The sequence below is a fragment of the Rhinichthys klamathensis genome, unplaced genomic scaffold (genome assembly GCF_029890125.1).
Source record: "Rhinichthys klamathensis goyatoka isolate OS25496 unplaced genomic scaffold, OSU_Roscu_1.1 h1tg000513l_1, whole genome shotgun sequence".
Lineage (NCBI taxonomy): Eukaryota > Metazoa > Chordata > Actinopteri > Cypriniformes > Leuciscidae > Rhinichthys > Rhinichthys klamathensis.
In genome coordinates, this window is record NW_026606993.1 from 324,974 (window position 1) to 339,666 (window position 14,693).

Genomic DNA, 14,693 nt, shown 5'->3' on the forward strand with positions numbered 1-14,693 from the left:
TTAAATTTGTACACACAGAGAGACAACGGGAAAACATACGGCGAGCATCAGCTTTAGTTTCTGCTCTGACAGCCGCAAGACCAGCCGAACGCTGTGTGTTATAAATCAGGAATGGTGAGAGAACATTGAGCTTGGTACATTTTTCATCTTCAAACCAAACTTGGGTCTTCAGCTGACAGTTCAAATCCCGTCTGGCTAGTGTGCTTCCAGCCCGATCTCACTGCAATTCGTATGAATTTTATGGCTAATTCGTATGAATTTGTACGAATGACCTACACTTGACCCCGCCCCTAAACCTATCCGTCAGTGGGGTTTTGACAAATCGTACGAATTCGTACGACGTACGAATTAGCCACCTTTACTCACCCGTACGAATTAGCCACCTTTACTCACTTGTACGAATTAGCCACCTTTACTCACTCGTACGAATTAGCCACCTTTACTCACCCGTACGAATTAGCCACCTTTACTCACTCGTACGAATTAGCCACCTTTACTCACCCGTACGAATTAGCCACCTTTACTCACTCGTACGAATTAGCCACCTTTACTCACCCGTACGAATTAGCCACCTTTACTCACTCGTACGAATTAGCCACCTTTACTCACTCGTACGAATTAGCCACCTTTACTCACTCGTACGAATTAGCCACCTTTACTCACCCGTACGAATTAGCCACCTTTACTCACCCGTACGAATTAGCCACCTTTACTCACTCGTACGAATTAGCCACCTTTACTCACTCGTACGAATTAGCCACCTTTACTCACTCGTACGAATTAGCCGCCTTTACTCACTCGTACGAATTAGCCACCTTTACTCACTCGTACGAATTAGCCACCTTTACTCACCCGTACGAATTAGCCACCTTTACTCACTCGTACGAATTAGCCACCTTTACTCACCCGTACGAATTAGCCACCTTTACTCACTCGTACGAATTAGCCACCTTTACTCACTCGTACGAATTAGCCACCTTTACTCACTCGTACGAATTAGCCACCTTTTACTCACTCGTACGAATTAGCCACCTTTTACTCACTCGTACGAATTCGTACAAATTGGTTGTGAGATAGTGTTGAGCGCTTCCCATAATGTTACTCATTAGGTCGGTATGTGGAGAGAAGGTCTTTTGTGGCTGTTTGAACACATTCGACCACATGAGCGTTTACACTACAAAAGCAATCCGGTCGAATGTGTTTTCAACTCCCTCTGGAAGTGGTGGAAAGTGGACAAGCTCAAAACTTTTTAGACCCGTTTACTCCTGTATTTAGCGTTGTTCACTTGTTATCCGATCGACCAAAACGCATCTTAATACCAGGTGCAAACAGGGCCTGAGTGCTGGTCCGGGATCAGGTTACTGTACCTCAGTGTTACATAATAGCTATTAGGATATAACTTGAAGAGCTGACCCGAGATCAGTGCTCTGAGGCTATACCTACCTCAACTCAGTCAATGGACTCAGCTGCTGCTCTTTTGCATTTCAACAACTCAAAATCTGGAAGGCTTGAATGGAAAGCCCTGTTCGTTTTCACGAGGGCGAGTTATTTAGTTCTGTGCTTGTCACTGCTTGTAAAGACACTGCTTACTGATATTTTAATGTAACTCGAAAGAGACGATTTTGTTACAACGGTTTGTTGTTGTAAGTATTACTAGCGCCACATTTTAGGCAATTATGTGGACACTGTTTGAATGTCATTTCATCATAATCATGAATAAATAAATCACTATTCTAAAGCATTTTCATATTTACTGTGTAGGGTGTTTTAAATAATTCTATTTCTTTCCACAAGATAGTGCTCTTGCGCTTGTGTGTAAGAACACAATTTAAGAAGACAACTTCTTCTCAACCATAAATTCCTAAACATTAAATTCCTAATGTCAAATACACTGTAAGTACACATACCATAAAAGAAAGTGACACAGACATTTGTATAATGAAGTGAATATATCTCTGGTTTGTGGAACTAAAGAGTATACAATACCAATTCAGTTTCTAATTTTGTTTTTGTTTGCTGTGGTTAGCAAGCAATTTTTTATTTTCTTGCTTTCATTTGGTTCCAGGGAAACTCTAAACTGGTTCCAGTGAAGATACAAACAGCAGCAACAACTTTTCCTTTCAATAAATTTGAAGCTAGTAAAAAGACAATGTGTTGTTTACTTATAGTGGGTCATTGACAAATAACATATTATATTTCTACAATGTTATTCACTTTATATATTTAATTATTACACTATACACTCACCGGCCACTTTATTAGGTACCCCATGCTAGTAACGGTTGGACCCCCTTTTGCCTTCAGAACTGCCTCAATTCTTCGTGGCATAGATTCAACAAGGTGCTGGAAGCATTCCTCAGGGAGTTTGGTCCATATTGACATGATGGCATCACACAGTTGCCGCAGATTTGTCGGCTGCACATCCATGATGCGAATCTCCCGTTCCACCACATCCCAAAGATGCTCTATTGGGTTGAGATCTGGTGACTGTGGAGGCCATTTTAGTACAGTGAACTCATTGTCATGTTCAAGAAACCAATTTGAAATGATTAGAGCTTTGTGACATGGTGGAAGTAGCCATCAGAGGATGGGTACATGGTGGCCATAAAGGGATGGACATGGTCAGAAACAATGCTCAGGTAGGCCGTGGCATTTAAACGATGCCCAATTGGCACTAAGGGGCCTAAAGTGTGCCAGGAAAACATCCCCCACACCATTACACCACCACCACCAGCCTGCACAGTGGTAACAAGGCATGATGGTTCCATGTTCTCATTCTGTTTACGCCAAATTCTGACTCTAACATCTGAATGTCTCAACAGAAATCGAGACTCATCAGACCAGGCAACATTTTTCCAGTCTTCAACTGTTCAATTTTGGTGAGCTCTTGCAAATTGTAGCCTCTTTTTCCTATTTGTAGTGGAGATGAGTGGTCCCCGGTGGAGTCTTCTGCTGTTGTAGCCCATCCGCCTCAAGGTTGTGCGTGTTGTGGCTTCACAAATGCTTTGCTGCATACCTCGGTTGTAACGAGTGGTTATTTCAGTCACTGTTGCCCTTCTATCAGCTCGAACCAGTCTGGCCATTCTCCTCTGACCTCTGGCATCAACAAGGCATTTCCGCCCACAGAACTGCCGCTCACTGGATGTTTTTTCTTTTTCGGACCATTCTCTGTAAACCCTAGAGATGGTTGTGCGTGAAAATCCCAGTAGATTAGCAGTTTCTGAAATACTCAGACCAGCCCTTCTGGCACCAACAATCATGCCACGTTCAAAGTCACTCAAATCACCTTTCTTCCCCATACTGATGCTCGGTTTGAACTGCAGGAGATTGTCTTGACCATGTCTACATGCCTAAATGCACTGAGTTGCCGCCATGTGATTGGCTGCTTAGAAATTAAGTGTTAACGAGCAGTTGGACAGGTGTACCTAATAAAGTGGCCGGTGAGTGTATATAATATGATATATTAAATTAGTACAAATATTCTGTCTCATTTAATATGAGGTCGTAAATCTACATGCAAGATAATTATACACAAAAAGAATATTGATATTGTTTTAGCTCTATAGCTTATCATACTGCAGGCCACATTGATATTTTATTAACTAGCATAATACAGACTTCAAAAGCAACTGGCTAAAGATTGTGGCTTCTATAGGGCTTTATCATATTTAATGAGTAGTTTGGGAAGCCATTGCCATAAGTAATATTTAAAAAGCAAATTAACGTCTTAACCCTTTTGTTAACAGCATGAGAATGTAATATTTTCGGGTGTGGCTGTATAGGAAGGGATAATTATAATATGGAGTTACAACACTTTCAAAGCTTTCTTCTGTGTGGGAGTCATAGAAGGTGAAGCACTGAAGCGTTTGCGGGACAGTTATACCGATGTTGTTCTTCTGAGTGAATGTTTGGAATCTGTCACTTAGGTCTAAAAGATCTCACATCATCCACACTGGAGGACGAGAACATTGCACAATCCAAAAACCGCATATCACTTTCTAATGAATACACAAGTCTTTCCATGGATAGACAGAAATAGCTGAGTTAACAATGCTGAGACTCAGACAGATATTGAGGAGGAAATAATACTACTAAATGTTAGGAATATTACTACTTAAACCAAGCATATGCAAACTTTTTGACCATGATGTTTAGTGTAGTTATTTATTTGCTTGTGAAATACACATGTAAATGTTATGTCAAGCTGCATTGGCTCATAACAGAACTAGAGGGATATGGTGATGAAAAAAAGAAAGATGTGAGAAATGTTTCAAATTATATTTCAATGATTACGTTCTCTTGCAATAGTCTTGCGCTCCCCTAAGAAGACAGACAGACAGACAGACAGATAGATAGATAGATAGATAGATAGATAGATAGATAGATAGATAGATAGATAGATAGATAGATAGATAGATAGATAGATAGATAGATAGATAGATAGATAGATAGATAGATAGATAGATAGATAGATAGATAGACGTGTAATGCATCATGCATGTGAACTACAATAGCGCTGTTAACATGGTAACAGATGATTGACAGGTTTAAAAAGTGAATGTGGGTCTGTGATTGGCCCGCGGCTCGACACCTCCAGTGGGCGTGGCCCAGGTGTGGTCGTTCCCCCACAGAAGTGCACGAACTCTCTGTCAGTCTACGCAGCCGTACAGGAGTCCGTGTTATCGGAAGACAGACAGCCTGTCGGGTTTAACCAAAGGTGCGAGCAGAAGCACGGAAGCAGCGATGACTGCCGAACCGATTCGCTCGGCTATGGGCAGCGTGTCGACCGAGGACACCTCGCTGGTCCTGCCGTCCGACAAAAAACAGAGCACGGGACAGCAGCGCGTGCTGGAGCAGGTGAAAACCATCAAGAGAAGCAAGTCGAAGATTGTCAAGAGTTCCTCCCTTTCATCGCCAGCAAGTAAGTGTGCTGTTTATTTGCACAAATGCATAAAGAAAGCCAATAAGACAAGATGTAACTAAGCTCACAACTTTAATAAGCCAACCTTCATGTTTGTTTGGCAGTATCGCACTGTATTAGTAAACGAACCTTAATTTACTGTGTTTGACGAATTGATTTGTCCAGTGTGTTTGACTTGACAAAATGTATAGTTATCTCAACTTTTGGGAGTAAGCAGATCTTAAAAAAAAAAAAAAAAGCCCATGCAAAAAAAAAAGAAACAAAATATGAGAGGTTTTTTTTTTCCGGATGAAAACATATTTTCATAAGCAAGTTGAAGCAGGTCTTTGAGGCAAAGCTGCATTCATTTGTAATTCATATCACAAACACAATTCTTTGACAGCCTGGGTGTGCCTCAAAATCTTCTGAGATAGGCCTACAGTATTTCTGGGTCTGATGCCAGGCACATTTTGCCTAAAATGCTGCAGTATCGCACTGTAACATTAAATATTAGTTCTTACAATTAGGAATATTTACTGTGAAATCACGTCCAGGTCATTGTGTCTTAACAAATTACTGCAAAAATAACCGTTTCGTGTATTGTGGGTTAGTTATTTATGGTTCTATTTGACTGGAAGCATAAGCAACGTATAAAGTATGTTAAAATAATATACTTAAGTAAGAACTCGATGTAATGTTTTCAGACACTTATTGCGTGCCATTTACAATTAAATGAAAATGTCTTTTAGTTTAGATTTATATGAAATGCATTTAGTCAGAATTGTTCACCTTTATATGTCATATCATAATTACTTCTATAGAAATATGGTTAAAGATATTGCTGAATGTACTGAGCAATTATGGTAAACTTAAAAGTACTTTACCTTTTCTATTGAAACTTGTGTCATGTATTTAAATATAATTGTAATTACACAATTAAAGTTGCCGTTTAGTACATTTTCAAATACCTTTAAATGTAATATCAAATATCACAGTACAGTTAAAATTACAATCAAGTTCTTTACATGTGCTTTAGTATGTTAGTCAAGTGTACTTCCATAAAGCTTGACAGAATATTATTAAGCGAAATGATTTACAATGTACTTTAAAGTAAAACATTCTATTTACAATTAAATACTTTTTCACAAGGGTTTACATATTAAAACATGCAACCACATGATGTATGCATGCCACAGTGCATGCTGGGAACTTAAGCCTCAGCATAGTAGTCTGTGATTGCATTGTTACAGTTAATCTGTAAGAGATTACTGCAACTTCTGAAATTTATTATTCTGTGTCTGTGTACAGACGCCATGTAGTTGTTATAACTCTTAGAACTGCAACTGTAAAATTGCTGAAAGCACAGCAGCCATTAGCCAAGATTATACTGTAACGTCACATGATGTCTAAAATGCTGTCTAAATAGGCAGCTTACTATAGGCTTTGAAGCACAGACACAATATTGGGATCCACCCAGTGTTTAGATGTGACACACTGTTTAGAGCAGAAGTTTGCTGATTTTCATTCATTTGCTTTTAATATCTCGAGGATTTGTGCTTTTTTTAATAAGAGACAGCAATGTGTCTTGTTCAACCCCGTTGCAGACTCTTTTTTTATTGTATTTTTGCTAACATTATAATAACTTTTACTAACAAGCATTTATTTATATATTTATATATATATGTGTGTGTGTGAATGTAAAGTTTTTTTAATTTAATATATATATATATATATATATATATATATATATATATATATATATATATATATATATATATTTGAAAGTATTCAATATTTGAATGGGGGTTGCTGACAAACCATAAAATGAACCTTTTTGCATCAAGATTTTTAATTGTTTTAATATGGTACACTTTACAGTAAGGTCCCATTTGCAAACATTAGTTAACTAGTTAATATGAACTAACTATGAATTTCAACATTTACTAATACATCATTAAAGTTAAAATATGTTAATATTATTTAATAGAGCTGAGTTATCATGAATAAAAAAAATAAAAAAATGGATAACTAATGTTACAAAATTGTTAGATAATGCATTAACTAACGGGACCTTAATGTCAAATGTTATCAATAATATTTAAGAGAAAAGTGTGCATTTAAAGTGGTCACCATTTATTGTACGTTTTCACATATATTTAATTATCCCTTCATGTAACAAAATCATTTTTCAAATTAACATGCAGTATCTCAATTAATATGTAGTCATACAACTACATGTACACTGTAAAAAAAGTTGCTGCTTTAAATTGCCTTAAATTAACTTGGATGTTCAAGTCATTTCAACTTAAATTACATTAAACTGACTTTAAAAAATGAGTTGAGTCTCGTAGAACTTAAAAAAAAGTTGAAAATTGCTTAACTTATTGTGATGAGTTAAAGCAATGTAAAAACATGTTGATCATATCATTTTTTACAGTGTATAGTTATGCAAGAATTAGAAAGTTAGTTTAAAATAGTTTTAGATGGAGATTAGCATGTCACACTGTTACAACCATACTTTGTGAATTTTTTTTAATGAAAGTTAAAAAAGGGTTAGTACAAATAATAACGTATCTATTTAGAGAAACTATTCTCAAATGATAGTATATGTGACACCTTTGAAATGTATTTTTTGTTCAAATAAATGTGCACATGTTTAACTGTGTGCTTTCCCTAAAGTGTGTGTGTTGTAATCTGTTTGCACTTCTCAGCTCCGGCTTCGGCGACAGAGTTCAGCGAGCCTAAATTCCAGTTCTCGCCTGGGAAACTGAACGGCACGTCCTTCAAATTCAGCGAATCCAGCATGACAAGCCAGAGAGCGGTAAAGACTTCACACACTAATCTGCATGATTTACTGTATATACAGTAAACTGTCCTGCCTGACAGCAGTGATTTATGATTGTTGCCTATTTAAAGTTTCATTGACACAGATATGGTGCATATTTTCCCAACTGACTACTCTGCTCCTCCATGTGACCTCATCAACTTGTCAAATTGACTTGGTAGTATATTACTGAATTAGAATAGAATCCTTTTGTCAGATGGACTTTATATATATATATATATATATACACTCACCGGCCACTTTATTAGGTACCCCATGCTATTAACGGGTTGGACCCCCTTTTGCCTTCAGAACTGCCTCAATTCTTCGTGGCATAGATTCAACAAGGTGCTGGAAGCATTCCTCAGGGAGTTTGGTCCATATTGACATGATGGCATCACACAGTTGCCGCAGATTTGTCGGCTGCACATCCATGATGCGAATCTCCCGTTCCACCACATCCCAAAGATGCTCTATTGGGTTGAGATCTGGTGACTGTGGAGGCCATTTTAGTACAGTGAACTCATTGTCATGTTCAAGAAACCAATTTGAAATGATTAGAGCTTTGTGACATGGTGGAAGTAGCCATCAGAGGATGGGTACATGGTGGCCATAAAGGGATGGACATGGTCAGAAACAATGCTCAGGTAGGCCGTGGCATTTAAACGATGCCCAATTGGCACTAAGGGGCCTAAAGTGTGCCAGGAAAACATCCCCCACACCATTACACCACCACCACCAGCCTGCACAGTGGTAACAAGGCATGATGGTTCCATGTTCTCATTCTGTTTACGCCAAATTCTGACTCTAACATCTGAATGTCTCAACAGAAATCGAGACTCATCAGACCAGGCAACATTTTTCCAGTCTTCAACTGTTCAATTTTGGTGAGCTCTTGCAAATTGTAGCCTCTTTTTCCTATTTGTAGTGGAGATGAGTGGTACCCGGTGGAGTCTTCTGCTGTTGTAGCCCATCCGCCTCAAGGTTGTGCGTGTTGTGGCTTCACAAATGCTTTGCTGCATACCTCGGTTGTAACGAGTGGTTATTTCAGTCACTGTTGCCCTTCTATCAGCTCGAACCAGTCTGGCCATTCTCCTCTGACCTCTGGCATCAACAAGGCATTTCCGCCCACAGAACTGCCGCTCACTGGATGTTTTTTCTTTTTCGGACCATTCTCTGTAAACCCTAGAGATGGTTGTGTGTGAAAATCCCAGTAGATTAGCAGTTTCTGAAATACTCAGACCAGCCCTTCTGGCACCAACAATCATGCCACGTTCAAAGTCACTCAAATCACCTTTCTTCCCCATACTGATGCTCGGTTTGAACTGCAGGAGATTGTCTTGATCATGTCTACATGCCTAAATGCACTGAGTTGCCGCCATGTGATTGGCTGCTTAGAAATTAAGTGTTAACGAGCAGTTGGACAGGTGTACCTAATAAAGTGGCCGGTGAGTGTATATAATATGATATATATATATATATATATGTTTGCTTAAGTAGTGGTGTTGGCTGTTTTTGATGCATATAGTTTGATTTAATAAAACAATAAAACAATGTTCTAGATTATTAGCTTTTAATTAGCTTTAATTTTTTGTTTAATTTAATAAAAATGCAAATAAACAATTTATTAGTCGTCACTTTTATTTATGTAGCGCTTTATACAATACAGACTGTTTCAAAGCAGCTTTACAGTGATAACAGGGAAATAATGCATTTCGACTGAAGTCTGTTCAGTGTTGATCCAGGTTCATTTTAAAAATCATCAATTATTAAATTGGTTAATTTCATCTATAAAGCAGTTCTGCAGAAAATGATATCATCGTCCTGCTCAGTTATGTTCTCATTCAATAGCGTCAGTACAGTCAGATCAATAATGTTGTTGAATATGAAATATTAACAGAGCTTTGTTCGCATAACATTTTCTAGCTTTTTGCAGTCGTTGTTGTCACGAAATCAAGTACTGTATACGTGTCCCGGTCTTTTTGTCCCCATAATGTTGGGTTTACCAGGACACACACACACACACGCGCACGCACGCACGCACACACATGCACGCAAAGACATACACACGCACACACACGCGCACACACACATATATACTGTATATATATATATACACACACACACACACATGCACCATTGTAATCATTCTATTGTGGAAAAAGATTTTTAAAAAAGTATATATTATTTGAATTTTAAACTTTATTAACTAAATGAATTGTGTCTGGACCAATATATTACAATAATGACAATGTAAAAAAACATGAATCATTATGAAGAAATGCATACAAACTAGTAAAACATCCAGATATTTAACAGTAATGAGAATGAGATTTTATTTGCATTATAGTAATGAAGATTTGTTCGATTGATTGCACATCATAAAAATATTTTCACTCTAAAAAATTAAAAAAACCGTATTAGTACTAATAAAACAGACTTTTTCATTTTTATTCATGCATATACAATTTGTATATATATATTTTTTCTTTTTAGGCTGTAATATGACACAAGCATGATCAACTTATATCTGTGATATTCACACTTTTAGCACTGTCTTTAATTTTCAGTAGATAATGCACGCAGAGAGTGTGTGTATAGCACACTCCGAACTCAGCAGTCTCCTGTATTGTTCACTTGAAATAGGTTATTAAAATAATAAGGCCGGTGGAAGAGTTTTGATCCGAGAGTGACGCCTGATAATGTGCTTTGTCCTCTGTGCTTGGCATTAGACGTTGCCCTATACAGGAAAGGAGGGTTGCTATGTTTTATTACACTCCATTGTTCTGCACGAAACGGCAGCTTCAAAAAAAGAGATGATAGTTTGTTTTATTATTGCAAGATACAATCTGAACCAGGGCCATTTATTATGACTTCATAGCATTTGTAGTTTAACTTTGATCTTCCCAGATAAGAGTAGGAATGGCGTCAGGTTTTCTAGTTTATGGGGCTGTTTACATGTTTTGGCTGTTCATTTTCACTGTTCATTTATTTAACAGCGTTTTGGGGGCCAGAAATGGGTTTCAAAGTGCAAGTTTTTGAAAATGATATCATTGTCATCTATGTGTGAACTACAAAAACGTGATCTTGTGAAAAATGGTCATGCACATGTGTATTGTTCAGTCTATATACCGTGTTTCTTTACAAAGTGACATCGCCATCTACTGGCCTGGCATGAATAGTACAGCGTTTTTGTTGTTGTTTAGAATCCAGTATTCCTGTGATACTTTTGTCTTTTATGAGTTTAATGAAGAACTCGTCTCGTCTTCTGTCCAAACATGCCGCGTTATCTTTAAAGAATGCTCGACTTTTTCGTACGTCAGGTGACTTGTACATTTAAAAACAGTTTCCATTGCAGTTGTGCGAAGTATTCCTTTTTCGTATTGCCTGAAAAACCACCTCATGCGAGCGTAAAAACTTGTTTGCGATATATGGGAGTTTTTTTCTAAATAGACTGGGCATATTTTCAATTCGCAATTTCAATTCGCGCAATTTGAAGGGTAATGGAAACACGGCCACAGACTCAAACGTTTGTTGTCAAATGGATTTGTATTATTTATTTATTTTTCACGATAAATGTGTCATAACTTCTTATAAACTTTCATTCATATTAAAAACATGTACAAGAATATTTTTATTTTACTGTTTTTTTTTGTTGGTTTTTTTTGCACACATTTCTCAATACTTAAGTCACTTTTACAAAACTCTTCAAACAGTGATCACAACAGCAGTCTATGTGACCTAACCTGTGGATCATTTATCATTGCTTTGGCACAAAATTCAGTGATTACATCTTTTACATTACATGAATACATTTTTCACTTACACACAAACACCACCAAAACTCAGTGTACCAACAGGCCAATTTTCACACGTTTACATACTCTTTTAAAGCTCTTTTTACAACTGTTAAACTTAAGTTCAAAACCTAACATACTACAAAACTGAATTTGACAGCAAGTTTCAAGAGGAATACCATAATAAAATATATTCTGAATCTACAAAAGGAAATACTATACAAACTATTAGATGTAGCTGATTCTGTTACTTTCTATTTTTTTTCTACCGCGCATTCAATAAAGTAATGACTCGTTCACTGTTAGATGGTACGTTGCCAAGAATGCACACATTCAACACTCAACCAAAACTTAAAGTGAAAGGAAACTGAATTATAAAAACAATGGATTTCATATTGTCAGCAGGTACAAACATGTAATGCAGTTTTCATGATCCCATCAACTGTTATATTTGACAGTCATTGGGCTATGATTGACTATATGTTCATGTTGGGTAGAAAACCATGCAGTGCTTTGACAGAATGATTCAATTGTGAGTCAGGTTTGCTGTTTTGATAAAGTTAGTATATGAAGAAAAGTGTTTTAGTATTTTGAAATGTTTGTGTTTGTATTTATTTAATAAAATGTGGTTTTAGCCAGAAAATTTACTATTTGGCTAATTGTGTGATGGAGGTGTGTTGCTACATTAAGAGTTTAGAAAAAAAGCACTAAGTATTGGTAAATGCTTGTTAGCAATTGTAAAAAAAAACACAGTAATGTAAACATGGATCATGTAACACATACTGCAATGAATTATAAGCAGTAGAGAGTGTCTTCCTTCATTTGGGGAGACATTTTACTAAAGATCGTGTAATGCTCCTGCTGTTAGTGTGTTTTAGGTTGTTGTTTAATGAGTGACAATGTGTGTTTGTTGGTTGACAAAACGTTGCTAGTGTTCAAGAAGAATGACTTGATTTGAGACATGAATGAAGTGTTTTTTTGTAGCTTTAGTGCATTTTGGATGCAAAATTATGAAGCCAGTTAAGCTCATATTGAGATTGCTAGATATTCAAATAAGATAACTGGCATAAACCTACAGTATATTAATCTGAATTATTTGTCATGTGAACACTATAGCTAAATTGCACTTTTCTGTGCTAAGTAATTACCTTTTAAACCAGAGTACATATCTTTATGGGACAATTATGTTCATGTAAACATGGTAATTAAAGAGCAATTTGATTGTGCCCTTTTACGTTTCATCTTGAGTATGTTTTGTTCTGTCTTGTTTAATTTCGAAAAGTAACTATTTCACAATTCCCGGATATTGATACTGTAAATCAACAGAGCGTAAATTTGAGGGTTGAAGTTAATGATTTCTCTTTAGCTGAGGGATGTTAGTGTGCAGTTGCCAATGAAACACAATACGCCAGGGATATGAAACGTGTGTATGGTCAAATGACCAGTAAATCATTGATTTTATATGACCTAAATCAAACAGGGAAAATGCAGTTACCAAAGCTGCTCTTGCCAGTCTCAGAGCTTCAATAACCAAGAGCAGGTCATCTAACAATTCATATTCAATTATAAATCAGGACATTACAAATTAAATATTTAAGGCTAAAAAGAATTATAAGAACATATTGGAGCAGGACTTTGCAAATATGAATACCAAGCAAGACTTTTAGAAAGTCAGGACTCTTACTGGACAAGCCTTTAAACAGACTACGGATCCTACCACATTTGCTATTAATCTTAATAATTTGTATTCCCATTTTGATACCTCTGATTTTACAGCAGCCTTTTGGATTCTTTGCCTTTTCAAGATTTGGATTACAAGTCCCTTCTAACTAGGCGGGATGTCTATTTCCAGGTCTTTAACCGAATACGGCTCATGGGCCGGATGGAATTCCGGGTTCCTGAGAAACTGCGTCCTGGATTTAACCCCTATGCTTCATTCTCTCTTCCTTCGATCTCTCTGTACTTCAACAACACCTGTCAAATCTGGAAATCATCAATTGTTATTCCTCTCCCCCCAAAAAACTCGTCAATCAGAGTTAAATCACTACAGGCCTGTATCGTAAACACCTATCATAAAGAAATGTTAAAAAAAGATAAAAAAACATTATGCTTCCATATGTTACACCATTTTTAGATTGTCTCCAATTTGCATATAAGCAGAAGAGAGATACAGATGATGCACTGGCTTGTCTATTGCACTGTTCAGTACATCTGGAAATTGCTGGAAATTTTGTCCGAATTCATTTTATTGACTTGGTTTTTAATTCAATTCGCGTCATCATGTAATAATAAGGAAACTACAGTGTCTGCAAGTTCCATCATCACCAATACATAGGACTTATAATATTCTTTCTAATAGAGCACAAGTGGTAAAGGTGGACAATGCATTATCGCCAACATTATTCTCAATACTGGCGCCCCCCAGGGGTGTGTACTTAGCCCGTTTCTTTATAGTCCATTTACCACTACTCATTACTTTTAATATGCAAATGGTGCAGACTACAGACATTTTTGCTCTGCTTAATAAGGACAATGACTCTTTCTTTGGACTATCAATGATCCATAGCATATTTTAGTACGTGGTGTGATGATATCTTTCTTCACCTTAATATTTCAAAGACTAAGGGTGGAGTATCTCAGGATTACATTGGATCAAATTCTAGCTGTTTACAAGTGCTGTCAAGAGAGGCTGACAGTTATTTGTAAACTTAGACATTTGTCTGTACAGCCTTGTCGTCGTCTTCTTTTGTATTGTAGTATTATTGAGCCAGTTCTTATGTATGGTGCCATTTGTTTCTTTCGTATGCTAACAGTTACCAATAAGGGTAACTATTACTCTAAAAAAATTACTCTAACCCTAACCCAATAAGAACAAACTCTTGAAGATAAACCATTTAGCTAGTTAAATTGTAGCTATCCCTACCCCTAATTTATCGGACCGTGTCTTTACAAGCACATAAAATCTGAAATGACCCAGACCACCCACTATCAGTATTTCAGCCCTCTTCCTTCTGGCCATAGATTACCCATGTGTAGAAAGGCCAGTTATAGTATAAGTTATGTTCCTGTAGCTGAAAGAGCTTTAAACACATAAGAAATCAGCCACTGATACATCATCTTATGTCCTTGCTTTTGTATGTGTGTGTGTGTGTGTGTGATATGTCTGTGATAC

General features: G+C 37.0%; 1 protein-coding gene across 1 annotated transcript in view; it reads right to left on the bottom strand.

Moving 5' to 3' along the window:
• Positions 1-13,462: 13,462 nt before the first annotated feature.
• lad1 (ladinin) overlaps positions 13,463-14,693 on the bottom strand; it is a 71,439-nt gene continuing 70,208 nt past the window's right edge. Inside the window, exon 14 of the mRNA XM_056238252.1 lies at positions 13,463-13,476. The gene's annotated coding sequence lies outside the window, so the exon portion shown is untranslated. The remainder of the gene's footprint in view (positions 13,477-14,693) is intronic.